Source organism: Heliangelus exortis, chromosome 3 (assembly GCF_036169615.1).
Source record: "Heliangelus exortis chromosome 3, bHelExo1.hap1, whole genome shotgun sequence".
Lineage (NCBI taxonomy): Eukaryota > Metazoa > Chordata > Aves > Apodiformes > Trochilidae > Heliangelus > Heliangelus exortis.
The window spans coordinates 5,577,777-5,600,927 of record NC_092424.1 but is presented as its reverse complement, the minus strand read 5'-3'; the positions used below and the strand labels follow the sequence as shown (position 1 = coordinate 5,600,927).

The 23,151-nt window shown below is 47.4% G+C and overlaps 2 long non-coding RNA genes across 3 annotated transcripts in view; both read left to right on the top strand.

The window, feature by feature from the left end:
- LOC139793993 (uncharacterized) overlaps nt 1-8,307 on the top strand; it is a 101,746-nt gene extending 93,439 nt beyond the window's left edge. For both annotated transcript variants that reach the window (XR_011724907.1, XR_011724906.1), the window contains exons 3-4: nt 5,049-5,291; nt 7,633-8,307. This is a non-coding gene — a long non-coding RNA (uncharacterized lncRNA). The remainder of the gene's footprint in view (nt 1-5,048; nt 5,292-7,632) is intronic.
- Nucleotides 8,308-18,204: 9,897 nt separating this feature from the next.
- On the top strand, nt 18,205-22,871 carry LOC139793994 (uncharacterized). The gene is made up of 2 exons (XR_011724908.1): nt 18,205-19,893; nt 22,735-22,871. It is a non-coding gene; the product is annotated as an uncharacterized lncRNA (long non-coding RNA).
- The last annotated feature ends 280 nt before the right edge of the window (nt 22,872-23,151 follow it).

Below are 23,151 nucleotides of genomic sequence, written 5' to 3'. Positions count from 1 at the left end.
CTTGGTGCCCTACTGAACAGGCAGAGGCAAGGTGTAAATGTAGCTGTCTTGCTGAATCAGAGCTAAGTGATAATATGTTCCCACAAGCTGAGACAGAGCAGTGAACTCTGTGTGTTAACAAGGTGACATTTCAGAGCAGAGGTGACATCAGAGGACAGGGAAACCAGTTTTTCATAGCATCCACCTTGAGGAGCCAGAAGACAAGAGCGGGAGCTGAAACAGGAGGATTTTGAGGTGCAGCTTGAAAATAGTCAGGGCTTTTTGCTTCTCTGTTGGCTTTTCTTGCAGGCATATGGCAGGGAGGGTTTTTTCTGCTCTCGTGTGTGCTGTCACACACCTTACTTTCTCATGGTGGGGCAAATAGGCCAGCAAGAAAAGAAAGTAGGACATTTGGCCTCTCTCCTCTATGGGAAGTGCAGTGCATCTGAGAACTAGGACAGGATCTCCAAAAGTAGAACAGCTGGTCACCCTCTGCCTGGCTCTGGTGCCTGACAAACCTTTCCTCAAGAATTCAGAGACATTTTTGGCCTACTTAGGGAAATATGTTCTGAAAACAGGGACAGATACACTGGAACAGACCAGAACCTCTGCTTTCCCTCTGGCACGCTGAGCAGGGGTAGGAATTGGAGGAGCCACATGGTGGGCAAATAAACCCAAGAGGTGGTGTGTGTCACTTAATTCATATCAAACAATACTTGGGTGACAAATCTGCCCTCCTTGACCAGCAGAACATGAGGGTAAATATTGCACTTCAGTGTCAGATGATGCCTCATTGCAACAGAGAACTGGTACCAAACCAAATGTTTTGTGTGTGAGTGTGCTATATACTTATATTTCACCAGAAACAAAACCCCCTCACATTGATTCAAGTAAAATACATAGAAAACATCCACAGAGGGTTTCACTGCCCTGCATTAAGTTCCTTCTCTCAGTGTAATTAGGGCCATATTATCTGCAATGCCATTTGGGTGCTAATGATGCCAGCAGGATGGAGCACATAGTCCTGGGCAGGTTCCTGGGAACCTTGCAGCACCCTGTGTGGGTAAACAGGAACATGCAGGACAAACCAGGGCAGTCAGCACAGTTCTTGGAAAGAAGCTGCTGTCCTCACTGGTTGAGGAAAACCCCTTGGTGGCTCCCTTAATGATGGCCATTAATGTTTCCACCTGGTTGCAGCTTGGAATAATCCCATGTGGACTTCTCACCTTGAAGCAGAGGTTGCTCAGAGTTGCTGTGTGGCTCTGGGTTCACCCTTTTAGGGCTCATCATTAGTCAGCTCAGGTATTAGGATGAGTCTCAATAGTTAGAGAGGGAGGCTAATAGAAAGGGAAGCCTTTCAATTTTTTTTTTTTTTTTTTTTTGTCCAGTAAGCGTGCTATGGTAATGAACCTGGAGCCTAGTGGTTCCAGTTGTAGTGGGAACCTCACTGCCTTGAGAACAGGTCTTTAATCCACTTGAAGAAGTGTTTCATAAGCCATATGTGATGCCCTGCTTTGAATATTAATACCTAGAGCTCTCATTCAGCTCACAGCCATTTCATGGAAATGCTGTGCCTCTCTGAGGCCAGACAAAGCCCTTGGGTGCTCTGATTTTTTTTTTTTAATTTTTTTTTTTTTTTTGCAGACAGTTTCAGGTTGTTCTGTACTCTTAATTCAAAATTCATATTCAGCTTAGAGTCTCTGACACCCCTGCATTCATATTACATAATATTAACTGAATTTAGATTAAATGAAAATGTGAAGGACACTAGAGGACAGCAGGCTTGGTCTACTTAGCCAAGTGACCTGTTAGTTATATACTTCAGGAAGGTCCTTAATCTTCCACAGTGCAGTCCCTCCTGAAATAAAATAACACAAGGAGGCAGTGACTGTTCTGGGCAACTCTCATGTTTTTAAAGGCCGTCAGCAAAAGCTGGAAAATGAATATTCAGTGTGAACTGGGATGCATTCTAGCTGTGTCAGCCAAGCAGGTTTTGTTTTTTACAACTCTCTCTGTGGGCAGAGCTGGGAAGTTACAGCAACAGAGCCTCTGTTGGAGCTCCTGCTCCCACTGCATCCATGGCAGCCACAGGCTCACGGGGAAGTGGAGGTCTTGGAAGAGGATGTGGACAACCCTGGTTATTTTTAATATTGGGAAATGCCTTTGATAATGCCTGAGGAAGGTGGTTTGGGCCTTGGTCATCCTCCAACCCAAGCTGAGCCAAGCCATCTACCTCATGGGGACCCCCAAGCCAGGTGTAAGTGAGCAAGGAGGGAATTGTCACTTTTGGGGCAGCAATTGTTGCAACTGTTCTGGTCTCCCAGTGCTGGAAAGGGATGGAGCAGGTACTGCTTTTCTTGCTGGCTGCTGACTCTGTTTGCATGTTTGCTCCCCATGAAAAAGCAGTGTTATTTGCCAGGTCTGACTGCAGAGCACCCTTGCTTTCTGGTGACCACCGAGACATGGCACAGATCTTCAGTGCAAGAACCCTGCTCCAAGGCTGGGCAGAGGCAAGAGAGGGTTTGATGGGTGTGTAGGGAGGGGTAGGCAATTCCTGTCCCACAGGGGTGCCTACTGTTTGCATTAGAAGTATTTGTGTCTCTGGTTTGTTTCTCCACTTTTTGATGGCACCAGGGAGAGGTTTGGGAAGGAGAGTTACTGTGGATCTGAGCTTCTGGTGGTATAGGAATTCCCATCTGGCACAAAACTAAGGAGAGGGTGTTTTGCACCATGGGATGCATCACTGAGGGCCTGCATGGGGTAAGAAAGCTGCAAATAAATAACAAAACCATCTACCCAAAGCAGAACTGTCTGCTGGTGAATTCGAGCAGCATCAACAACAGTCCTGACTTTTGGTAGCCTGTTGGGTCACCCAGCCTGAATTTCAACAGGAGAGCAAGTCCCTGACAGCAAAGAGAGGAATGAAAATATCAGGTGTGCTGCAGGCTGGGGAAGCTTCCACCTTCCCCCCCCTCCCCAGCTCTGGCTCAAGAGGCAGCTGTGAAAGCAGAGTGGGTGCTGGGTGTCCTTAGCCTTGGGAAGACCCTGGGGCTGAGGACTTCTGGGAGCCAAACAGCTGTGTCCTTTCTCCCTCTTTGTGTGCTATCAGCTTGAGAAAATAGCCAGGACTGTTTGTGTTCTGCATGTCCTCCATCTGGACTTGCTGCATGGTGTGAGATGGAGATGCTGCCCCCCAGGGAGCTGCCCCGTGCTGGTGCCCTCGTGGTTTGGCAGCACCACGTGGATGTGCCTGGGGTGGCCTCTCTCCTGTCTTCCACCAGGCAATTAATGGGGGTCTGGGGGGTGACCTGTCTCTGCAAGGTTTTTCTGGGCTTCAAGGGTGTGTTCAGATCTAGAAAGGGATGGCTGAAGAGGCAGCTCCTGGTGAGGAAGAAGAGAGCATGAGGTGCTGGAGAAACCGGAGAGCAAGGAGCTTGAGCTGGGTTTAACAAAGAGGTTTAGAACATGGGATGGATTCCCTCCTTGGGAAAAACAGAATGTGTGGCTTGGGAGCTCGTTTAGAGGGTGCAGGGGTGGGCCAGGCTGGCAGCAACCCCAGCCCTGAGACTGGGAAGGAGAATTTAGGTCTTTCCCCCTTTGCTGCTCCAGTGGGGGGACAAGTGCCACCATCACACAGGACTGAGAGAGGCTGTGCTGGCCATGTCTGGGTGGTGAATGGGGAAGTGGCAGGAGCTCCTGAGAATCCAAGGAAAAGGATTTAGTTTTTCAACCCCAAAGTAGTCACAGAAAGTTGCACGGGGGTGATTTCCCTACTTGAGCAGGGTAATTTGGCACTTGCACCCAACCTTGTGGTTCATTTCCTCGTTCACCCAAACGCATGAAGAGAGAACAAATGTTTGGTAAACAGGAACCTAAGGTTTCAATGATGAAAAGGTTTAACTCTCACCCACAAAGAGCTGCTTGCAGCATTGGCTTGGAAGTGTTCTTCAGAAGATGCTGACTTGCCTCCTCCCTGCTCTCATGCCTGGGGTAGCTCCAGCCATCCCCACCCCCTGGGACATCACCTCCTGGGGAGGGAGCACCCAGCCCATTGCTGGCAGCCTGGCTGGCAGCCCCACTGCTCTGCCAAGGCTTTGGATGAGCCAGGGGAATGTGCAGTGAGGTGGGGCCCTTGGGGTTGGCCTCCATCAGAGCTGGCAAAGGCCAAGCTGTGAAACTTGTACAGCTGCTGCCCGGGCTCACTTTGGGCTCTGAATAACTGGAGAGCTTTCCATCAGCAGGGCTGTCGGGCCAGGTATTTGCAAGCACTTTATTTGGTGGTTTCTTTTTAGTGTGGTTGTTGGACAGGGAGGACAGGATAGAGAGAGGAACCTTTCATGCTACAGCCTTCTGCAGCATCCGGCGTTTTCATGAAACCACAAAGGATGTTAAAGAAAAAAGAACAAGTACTCTGTTTATAGGGATTTAGATCACCAAAACAGAGAGTGGGCTGTGTTGTTCAGTGATTGCTTGGAGTCAAGGAGCCTGAAGACAGAGGTTCACAGGAGGTGGGCTCCCAGCCTTCCCACCCTCCCTGGGTCACAGTTTGCTGCCCCTTGCTTGTGCCACCAAAAAGTTTGGCAGGGCTGTTTGGCACTCCATCCCCAGTGTGCTGCCCAGCATTGCTGTGCATATTAAAAAGCCTCTCAGGAAGATGATTCCAGCCTTTTGCAGCTGCCTGGGAATTTGTCTTGCTCAGGGCTTCTCCACTTGGAGCCCCTTGGATGCAAAGGATGTGTTGGATGCAAAGGAGAAGCGTGCAGCACCCTCACCAACAAATGCCCAGGGAAGGGAGTTGGGCAATCTGTAGCCCCTGGGCCATCAGCTGGTTCTGCACTGCTTGAGAGCAAATGTTCCTTTCCACCAACTGTGTTCAGTGCAGATTTTTATGCAAGGATGGTAGTGGGAGGTAGTGCAGAAACGGGTCTGATGGTAAGAGCAGGAAGGCTGCTTCTCCCCAAGGTGGATCTGATGCTTTTTTAGGAGCATTGCACCAGAACAATGGCACTGGAAGGGAAAGGGTGATGACAGCCTGTGATTCTTAATCTCTTCTGCTCATCTCTCCTCAGTGTCTAAGCTGACTGAAATGCAAAATGAAAGCAGTTGCATGGTGTAAATCAGATACTGGAATAACTTTTCATGATCTAAACCCAGTGCCCCTGACCACAGCTCCTGGGCTCTGTGCTGCAGGGTATGAAGCTGCCTCAGCCCACTGCTCACCCATCACACTTCATCCCTCGTGGGAACAAGCTGCAAAACAAGAAACAACCTCTAACCATCCCAAACTGCCCAGTGCTCCTTGGTAGGTACCTGTGGAGGAAGGCATTTTAGAGGGATGCAATAAAAGGAGGGGATAACAGAGGGAGAGCCCATGGGAGAGCCACAGCTCTGCAAGGCTGGGGGTGCCCTACAGCAAGGAGCAAGTGACCAACAACCCACACACTCTGCCTCCAGCTCTACACATCAAAAATTTTCTACCTGATTAGAAGCTGCTCTTTTCCTAGAAAAAGCTGTTCCTGGCCACTGCCAAAATCCCTGGTTTCTCCTCATTGCTGGCCTGCTGGTGTCTTTCAGGAGGAAGAAGGCAAAATAAATAAATAAGTTCTCACTCCTCTTTTTTAGTCACCCAGCAGCCATTGGACACCTTTAAGTATATTATTAGCAACCCAGACATTCCAAACATAAACTGCAAATGATCCAGACACTGCTGGTTCTGCTGTGTGGGCTCCCTGGCTCCCAGCCATGGTTGGTGACTTGCTGTGCTCTCTCTGACCTGAGCTATATCCCCATCATCTCCTTTTAACCCATGAGGAAAATGTTGGGATGAGGATATTTTGGAAAGGTGAGGATGAATCGAGTGCTAATGTTTTATTCTCCAGCTTTCCCTAAGAAGCTGTCCATTCACAGAGTGCCAGTAAAGTTTTGATGTCATATTTTGGGTGTGGGAGAGACCTGGTAAATTCTGGTACTTATGGAACCTGGGAAAATTATTTTCTCTTTGGGCTTACGTAAAAGCATTCCCAGAGAGAGAAACATCTGGGGATTTTCTACGGAAAAAGTGTGGAGAGGTTTCATCAGCTCAGTGGAGGAAAAGCCACATGCTTTACAGGAATATATTTTCCAAAAGAAAAAAGGCTTGATTAGGTCTCCACATTACATAAGTGACTCGAAGCTTATGATTCAAGCTAATTAAACACATTTTTGCTGTGCCACACTGCCAGTGTAGATGCTTATTAATCTACTCTATGGATTTTGTGGGCCCCATGTAGAGGGAGGGATTCCTGGGGGGGGGATTTTAGCTGATTACATGTAAATGGTCTTCAGCCCTGATTTTATGAAAAGTTTCAATTTGGGCCTAGGTTTTTCTGTTGTTTTTTATAGCCAGTCACACTGGGCCACAGCATTTCTGTAGAACCTGCTAAGTGCATGTGCAGCTGAGTTTTGGGTGTGTATCCTACACAATTTTATCCCCCTGGAAAACACACACAAATGCAGAACTTTCACTTGAGGTTCCCTTTTAGGTAAATTCCTGCAGCAAAAGCCCAGGTGTTCCTGTCCAGCAGTAGCATGTACCAAATCAACAGCCAAAGGAATTCCTAAAAGGTTGTGGGATTGCCTGGGAAGTGGCCAGAAGGTCACAGGTTGACAGCATCATGGGAGAGGTAACTCCAAATCCAGGGGCATCATCCCAGACTTATGTTCTGGTCAGTCCCATCAGGAAAGTCAATATTTCACATGCAATGAGCTTTGGGCTGGCTTTGGATCTGACCATTGTAGAGCTCAGAAAGCTCTGGTCAGAAAGCAGATTAATTTTCCAGACCTTCCAGTCAATATTTTTGAGAGCTAAGTTTCTGCAGGTCACATCTTTAGCTTTACCCTGGAAGATATTTTGGTGTCATGTAAGTGCATTATCATGCAGAGACAAAACAAAGTGCTTCAGACAGTAGGCAGAGAGCCAAAAGTTGCCCTTGGATGAATATTTGCAGTTCCTCTTGACTCAATGATATCTGAAGGTCAAGATGGGCCCAGAGTCTTCTGCAAAACTGGAACATTAGGTGTGTGGAAGATGCTTTAGGAGGGCAGAGGTTGTTATCAGCAGGTTCCAGTTGCTTTGTCCTGGTAATAGGGAGGTAAAATGTGTGCAAAAAAAAGGTAAAAGGGGCACACTAGATGAATCTCACAGGACTGCTTGATCCCTTGGTGTCCAGCTGTTGCACTGTAAGATATTTTGCTCTTTTGCCTTATCAGTTGCTCTGAACTCTTCCATAGCCTTTTTGTTAACACTGAGCCCAGCTGTCTCTTTGCCCAGGTGCATGTTTTTTGCTTCTACTCACTTTGTCTGTTGGGTCCAGCTTGCAAGATGGCACTTCTGTGCAAGGTTAGGGCTGCAATTCAGCTGGGTCCACCTCCTCTCCCCCCCTTTCAGGAATACCTCTCCAAATGTAGCCCCATGTGCAGGTATTAAAGTCAGCAGCACTAAATTATTGGCTCCTAAACACTGGTGCTGGGCTTGGCCAATGGTCATGAAAGTCAAAGTGGAGATTACAAACTGGGAAGTCATGCCAAGACTTTGGGGATGATCACAAGGATAGGCAGAGGACTGGGATGCCAGAAAAGCACTGAAGCTTTTTTTTGGGATTTGGGTACGTGCAGTAACATGAGTGTTCTTCACCACTGTTTCTTGCACAGAGAAAGAAGAGGGAATTCCCAGGTATTTGCTGGGAGGAACAACCAAGCACAGCTGAATGAGCAGCGGGCTCCACAAGAACGTGGACTTTCCCCCCACCCTGTTTCTGTCCAAGATCCTTCACTGTGAATCCCTCCACAAACCTGTTCCTGCTCCTAAGCACAATGAGTTTACTCAAATTTCTGTGTCTGGGCTCCCACAAAACCTCCCCCAAACTGGAAATGAGCCTGGTGTTCTCTCTGCTGCAGCCCTCGGGGTGCTGATGCTCCTGCTCCATCAGTCACCAGTCCCAAGAGGTCCCAGTGACCCTTTTGCTCTAAAACTGAAAAAAAAAAAGAGGATTCATACATTTATCTGTGGATTCCCACCCTTCTGACTGCTGTCCTGCCTCAGACAGCCTTTTCTACACCAAACTGAGCTCAGCCTAGGGGTGGAAAGGAGAAGCCTGAAGCAACAGTCCCTGCCAAGGAGCAGAGAAAGGGTAAATGAAATGAGATGGTCAAGCTCAAATTTGGGGTGAGTGTTGTGCCCTGGAAAGGGGCAGAGCTGCAGCCTTGTCCTGAGGGAATCTTCGACAGCAGCAGGACCAAGAGCACTCAAAAGGCATGACTAGAAAGTTTGCATATTTAATAAAAACCCAAAGTTTTCTAGTAGGATTTCGGGGCTAGCAATCCTTTCCTAGGAAATGAGATGGAGTGATGTAAAATCCCTGTAGGAGAGGTTATAGTTTTCTGTGGAACTTCAGAAGGCTTCTCCATGGAGACAGAGGCTGAAGCCATCCCAGGGGTTCCATAGAGCTGCCAAGTGGCTGGGGATGAGGTTGTCCATGGTTGCCCTTGGTGATCTGCCCCTTCCCAGGGCTGTCAAGGGGAAGCACCCCTCGTTTCTGTCCTCACTCGTGGCTCCCACCACCTCATAGCGTGTGAACTGGGAAGGGCTTTTCTCACCATGGAAATCCTCCCCTTCTGGCTGCTGGTCTGGAGCCACCAGCTTGTCCTGCACTGTCCCCAAAGTCACCTCCATAGGGCAATAACTCTTCCAAAGTCTCCACATAAAATGAATTTGCTCTTCACAGGCAACTGGTTCACTTTGGGTGCCAGAATATTGCCTTGTGGTTGCTAATAACCTGGGCCAGACCTGAGCTGGTGATTTATAGGGGTGTAGCTGCCTCCTTAAGTGCCTGCCTCGCCACTTTGCCTCTCTCCCCAAACTCTCTTCTGATCCCCTTGCTGCTCACATTCTGGGTATTTCCAGCTACCTCTGAAAGGAGGCATTAATGTAGATAAATATTACTGCAAGGAAGTAATGGCCAAATAGTCTCTGCATCATCTATATGCATTGCTCGGGGAGCGATTTTTCATTTCATACATCATTTGCTATTTCAGCATGTGGCAATTCTGCAAAATGAGGAGGGAGAATTAGAGAGTTGAAGAGCCCACCCCTTGTTCCTGCCATTCCCAGCCCTTGTGAGCATGGGGACACAGGGATTACTCTGCTGTTCCTGTCCTGAGACACCTCTGGATGAGCTCACCTGAATCTCATCCCTCCCATTCCTTCTTCAGCCTCTCTTTTCCTCACTCAGCTTTAACACACACACCCGTGTGGGTCTGATCTCCTTTCCCACCCACCCCCAAACCCCCACCTCGTGCTGTGTTTTGCAGTGTAATTGGTCCCAGCATATAACACACAACCATCAGCCTTTTCCCCTAACTCCAATAAGAGCTCACACACCAGTCAAGCAATCTTTCCCACCTGGGCTGCTCCTCTGGTTTCGTATCACTTAATCCTCCCCTGTGAGCTGAGCAGAAGTTTAAGGTAACATCTGCTTGGCTTTATGTCTGTTGTGCTCATGCAGAGGGTCCCAAGGTCCCCATTGTGGAGCAGGGGAGAGGAACAGCTTTGCCAGAGTCCCACATTTTCTGGGAGATAACCCACTCTGCCTCACCCCACTGCCATTAGAGGCCCCAGTAGAATCTAGGATGGAGCTACAGTAAATTCCCTCTTCTGGACCACTGTGCTTATTCTCCCTGCCTATTTTCCCCTTGAGCTTTCCCATGAATTTATCTCCCCCCCTGCTCCCACCCTGTTGGTGGTGGCACCAGGCTGTGAGAAGGGAGCAGAGCTGCCATCTCCCCAGCAAGGCTGGGGTGATCCTGCACCTCCCTGTGATCCCACAGCTGGCAGTGCTGGCATGCTGGGCCCCTTGCTGAGCCTTTTTTGATGGCAAAAACTGCAGAACTCACTTTGCTGGGACTGCTTCTCAAAGGCAAGGGGCACCCTCATCCTGTGCCCTGCCAGCAGCCTCCCCACTCCCTTGCAGGAGCTGTGGGAGCACCCTACAAAGTGCCCCAGGTGCCTGCTGATCCCAGGGATGCCTCCAAAGGTCATCTCCTCCATCATGCTGCAGGTGTGGGGGAGCAAAGGGGTGTTTTTCTGCAGATCTTTCCTCCTCTTCGTGGTCTCACATGCCATGCAGAGCTCATTCATCTCTGCAGTGTGCTGCTGCATCCCTTGAAGTGAGCCATCATCTCGTTTTTTGGTGACTTCCTAGTGTGATTGTTCCTTTTTTTTTTTTTTTTTTTTTTTTTTTTTCCAAAGCAACAGCACAGGCATTGCTGCATTTGGCAAAAGAACAAAGCCTTATTGTTCAAAGCCTGTGTGCTCCAGTATCAGCTGGGACAAACACACCATTGCACTCCTAGCCCTCAGTTTCAAAAGCCAGCTGGACAAAGAGTGAAAAGGCTCAAAATCACAAGCTGGAAAAAAAAAAACCCACCCTCCACCTTTATCTTGTCTCCAAAGGGTTCTGTCAAGTTCAGTTTTCTATCTGTGCTTTCTTTTTGCTGGCAATACCTCTTCAGAACTCTAAAAATGGCACCTCTTTCTCTATTGATTTGTCCCCCAGAGAAACATGGATTTCTCCCCTCTGATTGACACAGCTCCTTGTGTTGTTTTTGCTGATGCAACAACCTTATCAATGGGTGTCAGGTTGACTCTGGCCACACAAAAGGAACCTGCTGCCCATCTCTTGGCATCAGCATTCCCTTGGAGTCTCCTCTGCAGGTTGTACCACCCAGGACAAGTGCTGGGGTGATGCCTCAGCTCTCACATAGGTCCATCCTAGAGTGGGTCCTGACAGACAGTGATGGACAAGGCCCAGGAGGCTGGTGTTTCTGTTTAAATCTGCTTTATAGCCAACCCAAACATGCAAAATTAAATATTTTACATCAATCTAATGCCCATTTTCTCTGCCACAATTATGCCTGGAAAACAGAGCACCTCCTCTGATGTGCTCACCTACACTTCAGAAGGTGGACCTGGTGTTGCATTGCCACCGAGTACCTTTATAATTAGTTCCCTAGAAGCCAGACTTCTCAGCTTTCAATTATATTTGTTGGTTCCCTCTGGCCTGGCTGGTCAGGAGGCATCCAGAAGCACAACAGCAAGCAGGCAGTTGCTTATCTCTCTGCCCTGGGATGTGTCATGCAGCCCAAAACTGCCCTGAGATTTTTTCTGTTGATGTGACAAATTGTAAACTCCTGTCCAATTTCCTCTATGCTAACCCTGCAAAGTATTTCACTGCATTTGGGTCTCCTCCTCCCATAGGGTATCTTAATTTTGGACTCTTTCCTCCCTAGACATATTAGTCTGTGTGTCCTTCCAGCTAGGTCATTTTCTCCCTATGTCCCAAATCTTTTTTTTTTTTTTTTTGTCCTTTTGTGTTACATTCCACTCCTGGCTGGTGATTGCATCTTCCCCCCTCCTCCCCCCAATGTGGTATCAATTGCAGTTTTAATAAACACGCTGTCTATTGCTTTTTCTAGCTCATTAATGAAGATGGTAAATAAAACTGGGGCTAACACCAGTTTCTAGTAATAACCCTCCAGGATTCCTCCCCACAAGCTGACAGTTCTGTCGTTGATCACTATTCATCACCCAGCCTGAACGTCAGTGTCCCCATGTGAGGTAATTTATATTCATTTAACACCATTCATCACAGAATCAGAGAAAAACAGGGCTAAAAAGAACCTCGGGAGGATGATTTCAGAAATATTCCTGAAGTTTCTAGCCTGCTCCTAAGTGCCAGCAAGGACAGAGATTGCCAGGCAGGTGGGTTTAGTCCTTGTTACCTTTCCCCTTTGCCAAGCATCTCACTTGAACCTCTCTTCTTGCCACACTCACAATAGATACAGACAGCTTATTCCCTCCTTCTCTGGAGAGATCTTTCACATACTTAAAAATTCTCGTGTCTCCCCTGGTCTCCTTCTGGCTGGGGTAAACAACCCCTGCTGAATAAGTGTTTCTTCACAAGTTCTGTTTTCTAGACCTTTCATCCACTTCCTTCCAGAATCTCCTGAGCTGGATTAAGATGGTAGCAGCACTCCATAAAGCAGAAGGATCAGCTGTATATTTTATAGCCAGAGCTCCTTTTTGAATGCCCTGGTATGGTGACTGCCTTATCTGTGACAAAATGGGACTTTTTAGTTAATCCAGGTTCCTGAGTTGCTGCACTGCTCCACATCCACCTCCTCATCTCTCTCTCATTTTGTCCCTCTGCAGCTGACTACCCCAGGGCACAACTTTGCTTCTCTCTTTATTGATTTACCTCCTGGGTTTTCAGCCCTTTTCTCTAATATATCAGGATGATTTTTTTTTATTCTAATTCTTTTCACTCGGGTTCTTGCAGCTCATCTCAGCTTGGTGTCATCTGAATACCTGATCTGGATGCTCACTTCCATCATCCTGTGGCTGGACCTCACTTGAACCCCACTCAACCCTTTCCTTGTGTTTTGACAGAGACATCTTATTTCTCAGTACAGTTTTCCTGCTGTTTTTTTCACCCCTTCCTTAAGCTAATATGTCTAGGACATATTTCCCTTCCATAACATGAAGTGAGATGATAACAAAAGCCTCACCAAAATCAAGCTACAAGACATCTCCTGGTTTGTCTCTCTCCACAAGCTGTCGAAAGATGAAATTAGGTCAATTTGACATTATTTGCTCCTGGCAAATCAGCACTGACTGTTCCTCTTCTCTTGGTTGTTTCCTAGGTGCTGGTGATTAGTTTGTTTAATTATTTGTTCCAGTGCATTTCCAGGAACTGAAATGGAGCTGAGTGGCTGTAGCTGCCTCTTGTTTCCCCTCTCAGTGACCAGGCAGGGAGAAACTTTGCCAGGATCTCTGCTCCCCAACACTGCTCCCAAGGGCTCCAGCAGGGTTCCAGCCCAGCTTTCTGACTGATCATAGAATCATAGAATCCTAGAATGGGCTGGGTTGGAAGGGACCTCAGAGATCATCAAGTTCAACCCTTGATCCACTCCCACTGCAGTTCCCAGCCCATGGCACTGAGTGCCACATCCAGGCTCTTTTGAAATATCTCCAGGGATGGAGAATCCACCACTTCCCTGGGCAGCCCATTCCAGTGTCTGATCACCCTCTCTGTAAAGAAATCCTTTCTAATGTCCAACCTAAACCTCCCCTGGCACAACTTGAGACCTCTTGTGCCCTCTTGTCTTGCTGAGAGTTGCCTGGGAAAAGAGCCCAACCCCCCCCTGGCTCCAACCTCCTTTCAGGGAGTTGGAGAGAGTGATGAGGTCTCCCCTGAGCCTCCTCTTCTCCAGCCTCAACACCCCCAGCTCCCTCAGCCTCTCCTCATAGGATCTGTGCTAGAGTCCCTTCACCAGCCTGGTTGCCCTAATGATGCTTTCTTCATCCTTCCTCTGACCACCAGCCTATAGCCAGAATCCTTCCCCACTTTCCTTTCTGTCCTGTGCTGGTTCTGTTTCCTTTTTATGTCTTTTCCCATTTCATCCATTGTAATATATGCTGACCTTTTGGTGCTGACCTTTGATGACAACCCTCAGCCATCTGCATGTATCTCAGCTTTCTGTTTGCTTCTTCCTTCCCTCTGAGGCCCCTGAAGACTGATTGACTTAGCTGCTTGACCTTTCCCTATGTTTCTTAACCTTCATTTTTTGGCTTGGCATGACTTATGCTTGTGCTGTTGCAATTGTTCCTGGAGACAATGTCAATACTCCTGAAAGTCTTTATCCTTTTGATTTCTTTCCCTGGTTTTCTGCTTGAAGCCCTCGGGGTTGTCTGTGGGTATCTGTGGTGCTCAGCAAAACCTCCCAGGGGGGAAATGCAGAAACTCAGCCTCCCAGTGAAACCCTGGACTTCACCCACTTCCAACTGGACTTTCCCAACCTGCCCCAAGACTTCTTGTTTTCAGCAATCTCTTTGTCCCTTAGCAGAAGCAAATGCAGGGAGCCAAATTCTGACCTCACTTACACCATTAAAATCTGGATCGGGGTCAGGAAACTGCTGAAGTTGTTTCAGGCTCACAGTGATGAGAATAAGAGCAGCATCTGCCTCATTAATTCCCCCAATCCACAGAAAGTAAATGATTCCAAGAGGAAATAGCTCTGCAGACGGGAGCCCTGGAAAGAATTAGAGGCTGACTTAATGGGATTAAGGGGAAAAAAATGCTTTAGCAAATCCAAATCAATCCTCTCCTCAAAACATTCAAGGTGCCAAAATAAATACAAACACTGGTTTGGGGAAGGAAAAGGTTAAAAATCTATGAAAAGAATGTGTCTTGGCCTCTCCTAAAGATGTCCTGTAGCAGAATGAGCACAACCTGGGAAGGGTTGCTGAGTCAGCAATACCATACCTGCCTCTTGGTGTTTCTATAAGGGTGGAAACTCAAGTTCCCCACTTTATCCATGGGGCTCATTCTGCATTTTCAGGTTTGATAGAAGAGCCGTGGGAAAAAGAGAAAAAAGATAGCATTACCAGCAAGGATGGGTGAACAGGTCTGGCAAATGGAAACCTCTCTCTCAGATGCCTGACCAGCCTAATGCCCAGCCCTGAGAGCAATTCCTCCACTTGTTGCTTGGGGTTTTTATTCTGCTGTTAATCACCATTTTTTCACCCCCTCGGCACCGTGCATGGCACAAGGAGCAGATGTGCCAGAAATAAATACGTGCAAAAAGCTGCTCCCGAGGTGTTGCTGGGTATACTGGGAGCTCCACACAGGAGGGAAGAGGAAAATATTGTGAACAACAGGCAAGAGCCTTTTGGGCAGGTAGCAGGACCTGTTTGCAGGAAGGGACTACAAGGTTCATTCTGTGCTTATTAGTAATAGATGGAGGCAAACAGGAGCTCTGACCCACACATGCAAAGTGCTTTCTGCCATCTCCCACCAGAGAAGTGGCTGTCCCAACCAGAGAGGTGGCTGTCCCCAGTCACCCAGCCACCCTGCTCAACCCACCAAAATAATTCAAAGATGCTCAGACCTTTGAGTAGCATGGACATTTCTTCTCTGTTGATACCCAAGAGCACAGCAGTGCTGAGGGCAGCCAAGAACTAAGGATGCTGACTGTCAGCTCTGATGGTCTGATGGCTTTTTGAGGAAGACCAGAGAGAAGCTTGGCTATCTGAAAGCATTCAGAAGGGAACTGGGAGACTGCACGTGGACCACAGAGCACTTCATGTTATGGGAGGCTACAGGGGACTGATCTGTTTCAGAGAATTTAGAAATCATAAGGCAGCTTGATAATAGCATAGAAGTGCTGCAGTTGAAAAGAGATTTCTGACTGGGGATTTCAGTTTGGGAAATCAAAACAAACCACTATTGTGTGATCCAATGGCTAGAAGCAGAGGCAAGCCAGAAGCAAAGGAGAAAAAAAGGGTGAACTTGTTATGTGAGGATAACTAAACAAAGAAAAGGCTTTTTCTAACAGCCTGGTGGACTTTTTCTTTCTGTCTTTAAGTGAAGGGTAGGTGACTTTCTAGAAGATGCATGGAAGCTCAAAAAGAACTCGTGGGCCAGCATCAGAAAGGATTGGGGGAGGTACCCTGGGTCTCTTATGCAATAGGTTACACTTGATGATCATAATGGTCTCTTCTGACCTTAAACAATGAATCCCTGACATTCAGCTGTGCTCAAGTGTGGCACTTTATTGTACAGCAGTTTGGGATCAGAAATAGCTGTTATCAGTGGGTTAAAGAGGAAAATTAACAGCGTGGTTGCTTCAGCACCCCTTGTGCTCCCTAATTTTTGATTTCATGTTGTCAAATTTTTAGTGTGCTGCAGAACCATGGACTGGGGATGCAGGAGCACATTATAGGGATAATTAGGAGGCAGCTGGAGGGTTTTGGCAGCTGGGAAGGAGACAACAGGCACTCTTGGCTCCTTGAGAGGCAGGGTGGATTTGTGGGAGATGAACATTAAATGAATGCTAAGGTTGTCAGCAGGGACAGTCAGAGGGGCTGACTGATGATTGCATCATCTTGATGTTAACCACTTTCAGGAGGGAACAACAGTGTGCAGCAAAATAGGAGCTATTGTTCAGCCTGCAGACTGGTAACCTCTTGAATCTTGGAGCAAAGTTGTTTTTGTTTGGTTTTTTTTTTTTCAGTGCAGCTTGACTGGTTTAAACCCAAAGTAAAGCTCCTATTTGCCCTGGTGGCATTTAGAGATGCTGAAGACTAAATGCTTGAGGAAAGCCCCACTCAGACACAGCTCATGGTGCATGTAGGAGTTTGCATTGGTCCAGATCGTGGGTCCCACATCCCCAGTAGTGCAAGGATGAGATGGGGTTTGCTTCATTTGCTTCACTTTGACTCAATGAGTCTGGCTGAGGGTGGTGGTTGTTCTCTGCAATCTGTAGAAACTGCTGCTCTGGTTGCCCATGAAGGCTCAGACTTTGCAGCCAGAGATGCTGGGCCATGTAAGAAGCAGAGTTAGGAGGGATAGAAGTGAAGCTGGAGCTGGGGAGGCAGCACTTGGACACATAAAAGGCCTCCCACGAGAATTTTAGTTTGGGGGAATGAAAGAGATCTCCTGCTTGTGCCACAGAATTTGATTTTTCACCCCATGGGAGAGGCTGGGTGCATGGAAGCTCAGCTCCCCTTGCAGGATGCTCTGCTGGGTCAGGAGGTGCAGGTCTGTAATGGAGATGTTCCAGCCCATGACTGCTCAGGGTAAACTGAGTAAAACTGATGGAGAGCAGCCCAACAGTGCTCCTCTGCTTCCTAACACAGCCTTTACCCACTGTGACTCTGTCAGGCAAAGCACTCTCATGTCTCTTGTTTCCCAAGTTCAGAAGTGATTAAGTTAATTTGTATTTCAGAAGCACCTAGCAAAAGACCTGACTTGGGCATTACCAGGAAGGCCAGAGGGTTTTGTCTCTGTCCTGTGACTTACTGAGGATGTGAAGTTGCCTTTCTGCTGAGAATTTGTTCTTGAGCTCTCAAGTTTTCCTGCTTAATATCCCTGCCCTGAGCCAAGGCTGTGCTAATTTTTTGCTGATTTTTTTTCCAAGGAGAAGTGGAGGGTTACACATAGGTTACATGACAGCCCCAGGCTTGGTTGTCAGAAACCACCCAGGTCATCATCACAGATGTCATTTCCATGAACTTCTAGGAGATCTTAAGGCTCAGCAATAATCAAAAAAGACCTGCAGTTCCTATGCATGGGGTTTCAGATCCTGTAATTACTTTATTTAGATCCAATTGGTTAAATTGTACTTTGGATTCTCCTTATTTGAATTATATGTTTTACCATCCCTTGCCTCTTTCTTTTAGAGGGAACTCAGTGATGTCTTTCAATCAGAAAACCAGGGACTTACTGGGATTATCCTCACCTCCTGGCCATATCCTTGGTGGGAATGATGCTGCAGACCACTGTGGGTGTCAAAAAGGGACTGAGTGACCCAGCCTGGATGAACACACTCTTTCCCTAGGTGGGTACTGATGCTCTCTGCCACCAGAGATACTTTCCTGACAAGTCCTCTTGCAGTAGTGTCCTGGCTACCCAGTGTTAGTTAAGATCCTAAAGTATTTTTTACATTGTCAGGGTCATTAACTCCACTTCTGTTAGCAAAATCCCCTCCAAGATGATCATACCTTTCCTTCCCCAAACTTAAGCCATCCCTTTGACTTGGATAAACTATTATTTGAGCTGCTGTTGGAGATTGACCCTCCTTAGCCACACCAGCAATGGGCAAATAGAATCCTATCTTGCAGGTAATTTCTCCAGCACAGAACAAAATGCTTTGGCAATCTGGATTATAAGCACAGTGTAAAGTCATGGTTATTGCTGTTGGAGTGAAATGAGCTCCTGGAAAAATCATTTTGGCTTCTCCTTTGTAGGTTGCCTGCACCGTAGAGCCTTTGATGTCTAATGGCCTGGTACTGCATCTGGTGTAGGTATAGGCTATAAATAGAAATTGATAATGAATAAGTGAATTGCTATTTATTCTTTTTAGGACATGAGAGCACAATCTTATACACATAATGCAATACATATACAGGGCCAAAAGCTGTTAGAGGAAGAATAGTATGTGGAGCCTCTCATTTGACCCAGCATGGACATTTTTATACACTCTCCATCTCATTTGAGATGAACATTCAGTAAGATGAAGTGTTATTTCTGACTCTGTGTCTTCAAATTTTATGCTACTGACAAATGGAAATGAACAAAGGGTATGTTCTGTGTGAACTCCAAGAAAAAAAAAAAGAGCTCGGGATGATGGGGGAGAGGCAGAGTCAGGGCTCCTTGAAATTCAAACTCCTTGACATCATTCTCCCAGGCCAGAGGAAATCTCTCGTGAGCTGTGAAATTCCCTTAATAATATTCCTGAATCGTCCTCAGACTCTAAAACACTTGGAAAAAAAACAGTGCAGGGGCTGCCAAAAGCCACACTGTGGCTGGATGCCTCTGGCTCCTGGAGAGGCAGAGCCCAGAACTTCCAAAACCTGTTTCACCTCCTGGGTTAGCCAGGCTCCCAGCCTGGTGACTGTCACAGTGTGTCACATCCCCCTGCTTCTCTGCTTTGTTTTCCTCAACCTCTGCTCTCCCCAAACTCCTCCAACAGGGATGAGCTGGTTCCCATGGCAACCAAAACACAGAAGCTGGGCAGGGTTTTTCCCTCTGCCTGTCCCCAGTTTGTGTCTGCAGGAGCATCTCTGGCAGTGGCAGGGTGGGGAAGGGACACTTTTGGGGATGAGTTTCTTAGCAGAAAGCAGAATGTGCAGTCCTAATGAGGCATTTCTCATTAACTCTCATTAACCTGCCATCACTGTGTGCATGCCCACCAGGGAGGGGAAGTTGATGAGGAAACATCATGAAACTTCTGGAGGTGCAAGTTAAGCGACCTTAAGGTATAAACATTTTTCACCGGACTCATTTTTAGTGTCCCACACTGTCTCTTGATGAGAAAAGTCCTAAAATTAAAGCTGTTTTAATCACTCCCTCTACTCCTCCTCTCTACCCTGCTTGTCTTGCTGGCTACAAAGTAGAAAAGAAATCACTGAGGCTTCTTGGGCTGTGCAGAACACTTCTATTTTTAAGGTGTTAAATTTGATTTACTTCAAATCTGTCTGAAACTCCACCTTGGCTCCAGAACTCCTTTATCAATGTTGCAGCTAACTTTCTGCTTTTATATGTGTATTTTTAAGGAGGAAAGACACAGCCTGGGCTTGTAAGAGAGGACTTGTAAGCTTACCACCTTAATGATGGTAGCACCATCCTTAAATGTAACCTTTGCCCAGGGATGCTGCAGCATATCACTGTCTCCTTGTGATAAATGCTGTATCATCCTCTCTCTTTTTTCTTTTTTTTTTTTTTCTCTTTTCCTTTTTCTTTTATTAAATGTTTCTTAAATGACAGACATGGCTTCCTATTGAATTACAAGATCCAAACACCACCAGGTTTTCCTCTGTGCTCCTTTGTCACTGTCATGGGCCACCCAAAACTCTTCAGGCTTTAAGGGAGAGGGGACTGTGGTCCAGGCTGTGCAGGTCATGGCCCAGTTCTGCCCTGGGAACAGCTGAAGACATCAGATTTCAGCCTTCCTCTTAGGAGCTGATCACTACTCCACATGTGCAAGGCCAATTTTAAGCCCAAAGCCTCAAAATTCATGACATCCAACAGTGCATCACTATGTGAGCTTTTATCCAGGGGCATTTCTCTCTCTTTTTTGGTGGAAGGAAGGGATGAAACTGCCCTAGGACTGCCCTGTGCTCAGGCTTCAGCCCCAGAGAGCTGGGGGGATGCAGGCAGCTGTCTGCCTGGGGTTTGTTCCTTTTGCCTCCTCATCACTGGGCTCTGTCTGTACATTAAATTTCAGGGGATTTATAGCTTGCCCTGCCAAGAGGAGCTTGGAAAGCAGCAAGACATAGTGCTGGTAGCTTCCTCCTCACTTCAGAGCTAAGGCTGGGTATTTCACAACTTGCATAACCCTGATTTGCTTTGGGGATTTTTGCTGAGGGGGTATGATGCCAAGGGCTGCACTGTAGAGTTTTTATTTCACTTCCAGAAGGCTGCTTGCCATTTTTATATTCTCTCACATGGTCATGGAGCACTGCAGGTAATAGAAACCTTTAGTTTTCATTGATTATTCATGGCACAGTTTGCTTTGCTGGGCATCCTCACAGGCCACAGAGCCTTCAACCTCCCAGCATGCAGAAGGGGACACAGTTCCTAACCACAAACAATTTGGCTGGAAAATTTCCTTGAAGCATTCCAGCTCTGCAGGCAATGAAGCAGCTTTGTTACCTCTTTTTTTTGCCAGGCCACTACTCCAATGATACCTTCTCTCCTTGCATCCATCCATGAACTCTGTCTGCTAACTCTGATCTCTACCCCTTGAGGAACTGCCTTGGGATGAGCTGGGACCCAGCAAGTTCTGCAATAAAATGTTGAAACTCAGTCAGCTCCATTTCACTTTAAATTTTTTGGGGGGGAAATCCTGAAAAGCTCTTTATGAAGAAGTTATTTTTGCAGCAGCCTGTTTCCTCTTTCCCTCTCCTTCTTTCTTTTCCCCACCTCTTTGTCTGCTAAATAAAACAACCTACATCTTTGACCTGAATTACTTTAAGTGTCCCTGAAGGCATGTGCAGCTCCTAGGACTGTAGGAGGGTTTTCTTCTTTGGTGAGGTTGGATACCATCATTAGAGATGACAGTCAAGCAGGATCCCCCCCAGTCTGAATGCTAAATCTGTATTTTGCCTTACAAACAATAACCCCCTGCATTTCTCTAGTGCTGGCCATCAGGGAGAAGCCTGTGCTGCTTTACAGACAGACAGGCATCAATCCTGGGGGCAAAACACCTCCCCGTTTCTCCAGGTGAGACGAGAAGAAGTTAAATTATTGCCAGAAGTTGAATAAATTGCTCAGTTAGGAACCCAATCTGCCTGCATCCTTATTCACCTAAATCCCCAATGACTCCAGTGCTGTTAGCAGAGAAACCAGCAGCAGGACCCCAATCTGAAGGCAGTTCCCCCTTCCCCTGTGGCATCCCCCCCTCTCTGCCCCACCAGCATCTCTCCTCCTCCTCATCACAGCTTCCCTGAGGGTATCTGAGGTCCAGGAGCCCTTGGAGAAGCAGCAGCATCAGGATGGGGTGAGATGTCCTTTCCTCTGCCCTCTCCTTTCTGCTGCTGGAGCTGAGGGGGCAGCTGAACCCCTCCAGAAAGGCCTTGGTGAACCCCTGCTAAAATCACTGGTGGCTTTCTGAAGGGACAATGAAATTTCTCATCCTGGCCCGTTTTAAGACTCTCTTCCTCTGACATGCATGGCAGAGCTGGCTGAATTAAAACACCCATTCTAATTTCTCTTGTTCCAGCAGCCCCGTGTAACACAGAGAATGCTTGGCTTTGGAGGATGATATTATAAAGAAGGACACTGTAATTTAGTGGCTCATTTAATGTGAACCAAGAGAAATATGAGGCATGCCAATGCCGCACTGGGGCTCTATTTATATCAGTTTTGGTGCACGGGGTGATTTATAATAAAGGATCATTTTTATATAGTATTAGAGTGGTAATGGAGCTTACCAGGTTACCACGTCTGAAGTTAGGAAATACTGTATTAGCAGAAGCTCTGCGAACACCATGTAAGAATAGCCCTTTCTTCAGCATTAAATCCTGATTCCAAGCTTCCTAAAATAAATATTAATGCACCCTATTTACCTAGGAATAGGGTCTTTTGTTAATGCAACAGGAGGATTTCTACCTCTGAGCTCAGAAACTCTTGCATGGAGCCTCCCAGGGTTCGTTTTGTATCTCCCAGCCCTGCTGCTCAGCACCCTCTACATCAGGAGCATCCTCCTCTGCTGGCAGCCTGGGAGGAGGGTGAAAGGCAGAGATAGAAGAAAAGCCATATTTTGCTGGTGAACATGGTATTGCAGCTAAATGGAAGCTTTTCCTTCCTCTGTCCCCCAATGCACGAAGCCCTGTAACCCCCCCCACCTCCCCCTGCCCTGGGGCTGCCAGCAGGGAGGAGGAAGGAGCAGGATTTACCCCCTCAGAGGTTTTTCTGAAGGCCACCCAGCAAGCAAGTGGTGGAGCCAGGAGGAGAGCAGAGCCTTCCCTTGGCACCTCACCCTCTGCATGATTCAGAGCTTGTTTCTGAAGCAAGAGGAGTGGGGAACATTTCATTTGTCAGTCTAGAAAGCAGCGTGTTCTGCTTCCCATTTAAAGCTCTGGAGCCTCATGATGATTCAGAGCACAGGCAGGAATGCACTTGTACACTGATTTTTAGTGCCAGGCAACGGAACGCATGCCAATGATTAGCCCTGCCATGCAGGTGGGTGAAGGAAGTAAATGGGGTTTAGAAATGAGGGGGAAAATAATCAGCTGGAGGATGCCGGGGAGAAGGAAAGAGTGGCAATGCCTTAGTGAGTGTCACCTTTGCTGAAGGAGCTGAAATGCAGAAGGTTTTCTTTAAACAGCTCTCTGCAGGGAGCTGGTGTTGCTCACCCCTTGAGGAAAGATGCTCAGCCCTTCCCTTCCTCCTCAGACCCCAGTGCCAGGACCCCTCTGACTGGCTGTCCCACACTGGGCTTAGCTTTTGGGGCACAAGGTGACAATCTGATGCTTTTCAACACTGATGGCTCCCCCAGCCATCCGGGACCAACTTGCAGCTGTGAGGAGACCACCTTTGGGGTCATCCTTAGCATGGGAACTCCATGTGAACATCAGCCCCAGCCCAAGCTCCCTCCTGCTCCGTGCCCCCATGGATGTCACTCCCCCAAATCCCTGCTCTCCTGTCCCTGCAGAGACACAGCCATCATCACCAGCCAGGAAGGTGACATGGAGGAGGAGAGGATGAAGCTGGAGCTGACTCTGCTCCCCACTGAGCCAACCTCAGGGAAATTACCCAGCAACTTTGAATAAAAATGAATTAAGTAGCCTGGCAGGACCTCAGACCATATTTTATTAACTTGGCCAGAACCAAGTAATGTTAATCCCCCTCCCTGAAATTTCTTTTCTTACAGCCAGGCTTTAATATATGAAAATACACTGGCAAAGTTTCCAGTAGCTTGCACCCCTCTGGTTACTAACACAGGGGGGTTTATCACTTGGGGAGGGGCTGAGCAGCAACGTGGAGCCTGCACAGCCCACCCAAGCCTGGATGTAGCAGGGGACGGATGGATGGATGGATGGATGGATGTATAGATGGACAGATGGATGAA